The following is a 6453-nucleotide window of genomic DNA, read 5'->3' as shown; positions in this document are numbered from 1 at the left end:
ATTTCATTTTCTTACATGTAGCTGTCCAGTTTTCCCTGCACCACTTATTAAAGAGCCCATCTTTTCTCCATTGTATATTCTTGCCTCCTTTGTCATAGCTTGGTTGATCATAGATGCATGGCTTATTTCTGGGCTTTATATCCTCTTCCATTGATCTAGAAGTTTGTCTTTGTTCCAGTACCATATGGTTTTGGTTACTGTAGCTTTATAGTATAATTTGAAATCAGGGAGCTTGATTCCTCCAGCTACATTTTTCTTTCTCAAGATTGCTCTGACTATTCAAGGTCTTTTGCATTTCCATACAAATTGTAAATTTTTTTTGTTCTAGATATGCAAAAAATGCATGTTGGTAATTTGATATAGATTGCATTGAAACTGTAGATTACCTTGGGTAGTATAGTCATTTTGACAGTATTGAGTCATTCAATCCAAGAACATGATATATCTCTCCATCTCTTTGTGTCATCTTCAATTTTTTTTCATCAGGGTCTTATAGTTTTCAGAGTACATGTCTTTTGCTTCCTTAGATAGGTCTGTTTCTAGGTATTTTATTCTTTTTGATGTGATGGTAAATGGGATTGTTTCCTTAATTTCTCTTTCTGATCTTTCATTGTTAGTGTATAGAAATGCAACAGATTATTGTGTATTAATTTTATATGTTGCAACTTTACCAAATTCATTGATGAACCTAATAGTTTTCTCATGGCACCATTAGGATTTTCTATGTATAGTATCATGTCATCTGCAAACAGTGACAGTTTTACTTCTTCTTTTCCAATTTGGATTCCTTTTATTTTTTTTCTTCTCTGATTGCCATGGCTAAGACTTCCAAGACTATGTTGAATAAAAATAATGAGAGTGGATATTCTTTTCTTCCCAATCTTAGAGGAAATTGTTTCAGCTTTTCACCATTGAGTATGATGTTAGCTGTGGGTTTGTCAGATATGGTCTTTATTATTTTGAAGTATATTCCCTCTATGTCCACTTTCTGGAGGATTTTTTTTTATCATAAATGGGTGTTGAATTTTGTCAAAAGCTTTTTCTGCATCTATTGAGATGATCATATAGATTTTATTCTTCAGTTTGTTAATGTGTGTATCACACTAACTGATTTGTGGATATTGAAAAATCCACACATCCCTGAGATAAATCTCACTTAATCATCTTGTATGATCCTTTTAACCTATTGTTGGATTTGGTTTGCTAGTATTTTGTTGAAGATTTTTGTGTCTGTGTTCATCAGTGATATTGGCCTGTGAATTTCTTTTCTTGTGTGTGATATCTTTATCTGGTTTTGTTAATAGGGTGATGGTAGCCTCAGATAATGAGTTTGGGAGTGTTCTTTCCTCTGCAGTTTTTTGGAAGAGTTTCAGAACTGTAGGTGTTAACTCTTCTCTAAATGTTTGATAGAATTTGCCTGTGAAGCTATCTGGTCCTGAACTTTTGTTTGCTGGTAGTTTTTTAATCAAAGTTTTGATTTCAGTGCCTGTGATTGATCTACTCATAGTTTCTATTCCTTCCTGGTTCAGTTTTGGGAGATTGTACCTTTCTAAGAATTTGTACATTTCTTCTATGTTGCCCATTTTATTGGCATAGAGTTGCTTGTAGTAGTCTCTTATGATCCTTTGTATTTCTATGGGGTCCATTGTAACTTCTCCTTTTTCATTCTAATTTTATTGCTTTGAGCCCTCTCCCTTTTTTTCTTGATGAGTCAGGCTAAAGGTTTCTCAATTTTGTTATCTTTTCAAAGAACCAGCTTTTAGTTTCATTGATCTTTTCTATTGTTTTCTTCATCTCTATTTAATCCTATGTTGGGTGCATATATGTTTACAGTTGGTATATCTTTTTCTTGGATTGATCCCTTGATCATTATGTAGTGTCCTTCTTCTTTGTCTCTTGTAACAGTCTTTATTTTAAAGCCTATTTTGTCTGATAGGAGTATTACTATTCCAGGTTTCTTTGGATTTTCATTTGCATGGAATAACTATTTCCATCCCTTTGTTTTTAGTCTGTATGTGTTCCTAGATCTGAAGTGGGTCTCTTGTAGACAGCATATATACAGATATTTTTGTGTGTCCATTCAGTCAGTCTATGTCTTTGGTTGGAGCCTTTAATCTGTTTGTATTTAAGGTAATTAATGATATGTATGTGCTTATTGCCATTTTGTTCATTGTTTTTGTAGGGTTTTTTCTCCCTTCCTTTTTTGTTTTCTTCTCTTATGATTTGATGACTATTTTCAGTGTTGTACTTGGATTCCTTTTTCTACAAAATATTGTAGTTATTTTGTTTGTGGTTACCATGAAGTTTGGACATAGCATTCTGTATATATATATATATATATATATATATATATATATATATATATATATATATATATACACAAGATTGTTTTAGGTTGCTGGTCTCTTAATTTCAAATATCTTGCATTTGTACTTTTCTCTTCTCATGATTGCTGGTTTTAGTATCATATTTGTTTGCACATGATTTCCTACCTTTACTATATGTCTGCCTTTACCAGTGAGCCTTCTCATTTGTAATTTTCTTGTTTCTAGTTGTAACCTTTTCTTTCCTGTCTAGAGAAGTTCCTTTAGCATTTGTTGTAACACTTATTTAGTGGTGCTGAATTCTTTAACTTTTCTTGTCAGTAAAACTTTTGGTTGTAGTTTTTCCTTTTTTATCACTTTGAGTATATCCCTTCTGGCCTGCTGAAAAATCAGCTGATAACCTTATGTGGATTCCCTTGTATGTTATTTGTTGCTTTTCCCTTGATGCTTTTAATATTTTCTCTTTGTCTTTAATTTTTGTCAATTTGATTACTATGTGTTCCTCTTTGGGTTTAGCCTGTATGGGACTCTCTGTGCTTCCTGGACTTAGGTGACTGTTTCCTTTCCCATGTTAGGGAAGTTTTCAGCTATTATCTCCTCAAATATTTTCTCTGGCCCTTTCTGTCTGTCTTCTCCTTCTGGGACCCCTATAATGTGAATATTGGTGCAATTAATATTGTCCCAGGTCTCTTAAACTGTCTTCAGTTTTTTCATTCTTTTTTCTTTATTCTGTTCCATGGCAGTGATTTCCATCATTCTGTCTCCCAGCTCACTTAGTCATTCTTCTGCTTCATTTTTTCTGCTCTTGATTCCTTCTAGTGTATTTTTCATTTCAGTTACTGTATTGTTCACCTCTGTTTGTTCTTTAAATCTTCTAGTTCTTTGTTAAAATATTCTTGTATCTTCTCAGTCTGTGCCTTCATTCTTTTTTCAAGACCTTGGATTACCTTTACTATCATTACTCTGATTTCTTTTTCAGGTAGATTCCCTATCTCCACTTTATGTAGTTGTTCCTCTGGGGTTTTATTCTGTTCCTTTTTCTGGAACATATTCTTCTGCCATCTCATTTTGTCTAACTTTCTCTGTTTGCATTCCCACGGGCTACAGGACTGTAGCTCCTCTTGCTTCTAGTGTCTGCTCCCTGGTGGGTGGGGCTGATCTAAGAGACTTGTTCAGACTTCCTGATGGGAGGGACTGGTGCCTGCCCACCAGTGGGTGGAGCTGGGTCTATTCCTCTTGTGGGCAGAACTGTGTCAAGTGGTGTGTTTAATGACAGATGTGGGGTCAGGAAGACTTTAAGCAGCCGGTCTACTGATGGGTGGGCCTGTTGGTTGTTTAGCCTGAGGTTTTCCGGCACTGTAATCTACAGGGGGGGGCAGATCTTGGTGTCAAAATGGAAGCCTCCAGGATAGCTCATGCCAATGAGTACTCCCCAGTACATCTTCCACCAGTGTCCTTGTCCCCACAGTGAGCCAGAGTCACCCCCTGCCTCCACAGGAGACCCTCCAAGACCAGTAGGTATGTCTGGTCCAAGCTCCCATGAAGTTACTGATTTTTCCCCTGGATCCTAGTGCACATGAGACCTTGTGTACATCCTTCATAAGTGGTGTTTCTGTTTCCCTCGTCCTGTAGAGTTCCTGCAATGAAGCCTCTCTGGCCTTCAAGGCCAAATGGTCTTGGGGGCTCCTCCTCCTGATGCCAGGCCCCCAGACTGGGGAGCCTGAGGAGGGGCTCAGAGCTCTCACTCCTGTGGGAGAACATCTGCAATATAATTATTTCCCAGTTTGTGTGTCACCTACCTGGTGGGTACGGGATTTGACTGTATCGCAAATGTGCCCCTCTTACCATCTGGTTGTGGCTTCTTCTTTGTCTTTGGAAGTAGAATATATTTTTTGGTAGGTTCCAGTCCTTTTTTTGATGGTTGTTCAGCAGTTAGTTGTGATTTTGGTGTTTTCATCAGTTGAGCTCAAGACCTTCTACTCCACCAAATTGTCAGGAGAGACTATATGGCAGCTCTTAAACCTGGTAATGTAGACATGAGAAACAATAAGACACATGAGAAAAGAATGGAGTGGGATGAAAAGAGACTGGAAAGGTTCTAGGGGCCAGATCTTGAATGGTCTTCAGAACGATGTTAATGGGTTTAAAATTTATCCTCAAGCAGATTCTGGTGTCTTCAAAGGTTTTAAACAGAGGGGTAATTATATAGCTTTATTTTGGAAAGACCATTCTTGTTGCAGTATGGGGAATCTGAAGGGACAAGACCAGGGACAAGGGATCAGTAAAGAAGTTGCTGGAATTACATTGGTAAGAGATGATGGTGGCAAAATCTATGGTTGTAGACATAGGGAAGAAGAGAAGTGAGATTAGAGAGATAATGAGGAATTTGAATCAGTAATACTTTTTGATTGATTGAAAGTTTGAGGGAGGAAGGACTAAAGAGTTGAGGAGAAACTGTGGATTTCTAGCCTCAACAAGAGGGTATTGGAGATGGGGAGGGAGCAGGTTCCTGAGGGAGGAGAAATTCACTTTGGGAGGTTTGAGCAGATGATGGGATATCCAAGTTCAATAGGAGTACAATATGAGGGTCTGGAAATATCACTGAAACTAGGGGAGTGAATAAATTTGCCTAGAGAGAGCAGGTATAATGAAGAGAACAGGGGAGATGAGAGGAGAGAGCCCAGGGAAGAACCCTGAGAGGCACTGATATCTCAGTGATTTAAAGTAAGTTGGGCTTACAAAGGAACCTGATACAGAGTAGCTACAGAGTTAAAAAGAAACCTAGGAGCACGTAACGTGGTGGAAACCAAGGAAAACCAAGAAAAGAAAGAATTTCGAATGAGAAATAGTGGTGGATTTTGTCAAATGACACCAAGAATTTAAGCAAGATAAAGTCTTAAAAAGGGAGATGTTTAATGAACTTGGTGCCAGCAATGTCAAGGGAGCGACTAGGATTGGAAAACCACATTGCACTGTTGAGAAGCACATGGAAGGTGAGGATTAGAAATTTGGCTGTGAAAGAAGAAAAATGCTAGAGCAATAAATGAAGACAAAATGGAGTTGGGGACTGAGATAAACCTGTGGCGTATAGCAATCTACTGAGGATGCAGCACTGCTCCTAACCAATGTTGCAAGTCCTTCAGGAGCTACTATGTACCTAAATCTTGTATTGTGTCCAATTTTTTTCTGGTTCTGATAATGTTTCCTTGCTTTTGTTCTGAGCATTTTAAAGGCTTTTTTTTTTTAATTAACATCTCTATTGGAGTATAATTACTTTACAATGTTGTGTTAATTTCTGCTGTATAACAAAGTGAATCAGCTATATGTATACATATATCCCCATATCCCCTCCCTCTTGCACCTCCCTCCCACTCTCTCTATCCCACTCCTCTAGGTGGACACAAAGCACTGAGCTGATCTCCCTGTGCTATGCAGCTTCTTCCCACTAGCTATCTATTTTGCATTTGGTAGTGTATATATGTCAATGCTATTCTCTTACTTTGTCCCAGCTTACCCTTCCCCCTCCCTGTGTCCTCAAGTCCATTCTCTACATCTGGGTCTTTATTCCTGTCATGCCCTTAGGATCTTCAGAACCATTTTTTTTTTTTTTTACATTCCATATATATGTGTTAGCATCCGGTATTTGTTTTTCTCTTTCTGACTTAACTTCACTCTGTATGACAGACTCTAGGTCCATTCATCTAACTACAAATAACTCAATTTTGTTTCTTTTTATGGCTAAGTAATATTCCATTGTATATATGTGCCAAATCTTCTTTATCCATTCATCTGTCAATGGACACTTAGGTTGCTTCCATGTCCTGGCTATTGTAAATAAAGTTGCAATGAATATTGTGGTACTTGACTCTTTTTGAATTATGGTTTTCTCAGGGTATATGCCCAGTAGTGGGATTACTGGGTCATATGGTGGTTCTATTTTTAGTTTTCTAAGGAACCTCCATACTGTTCTCCATACTGGCTGTATCAATTTACATTCCCACCAACAGTACAAGAGGGTTCCCTTTTCTCCACACCCTCTCCAGCATTTATTGTTTGTAGATTTTTTGATGATGGCCATTCTGACCAGTGTGCAGTGATACCTCATTGTAGTTCTTTTTTTAAATAGATC

The sequence above is a fragment of the Mesoplodon mirus genome (assembly GCF_964341445.2).
Source record: "Mesoplodon mirus genome assembly, chromosome: 3".
NCBI classification, from domain to species: domain Eukaryota; kingdom Metazoa; phylum Chordata; class Mammalia; order Artiodactyla; family Ziphiidae; genus Mesoplodon; species Mesoplodon mirus.
This window is presented reverse-complemented; position numbering follows the sequence as displayed.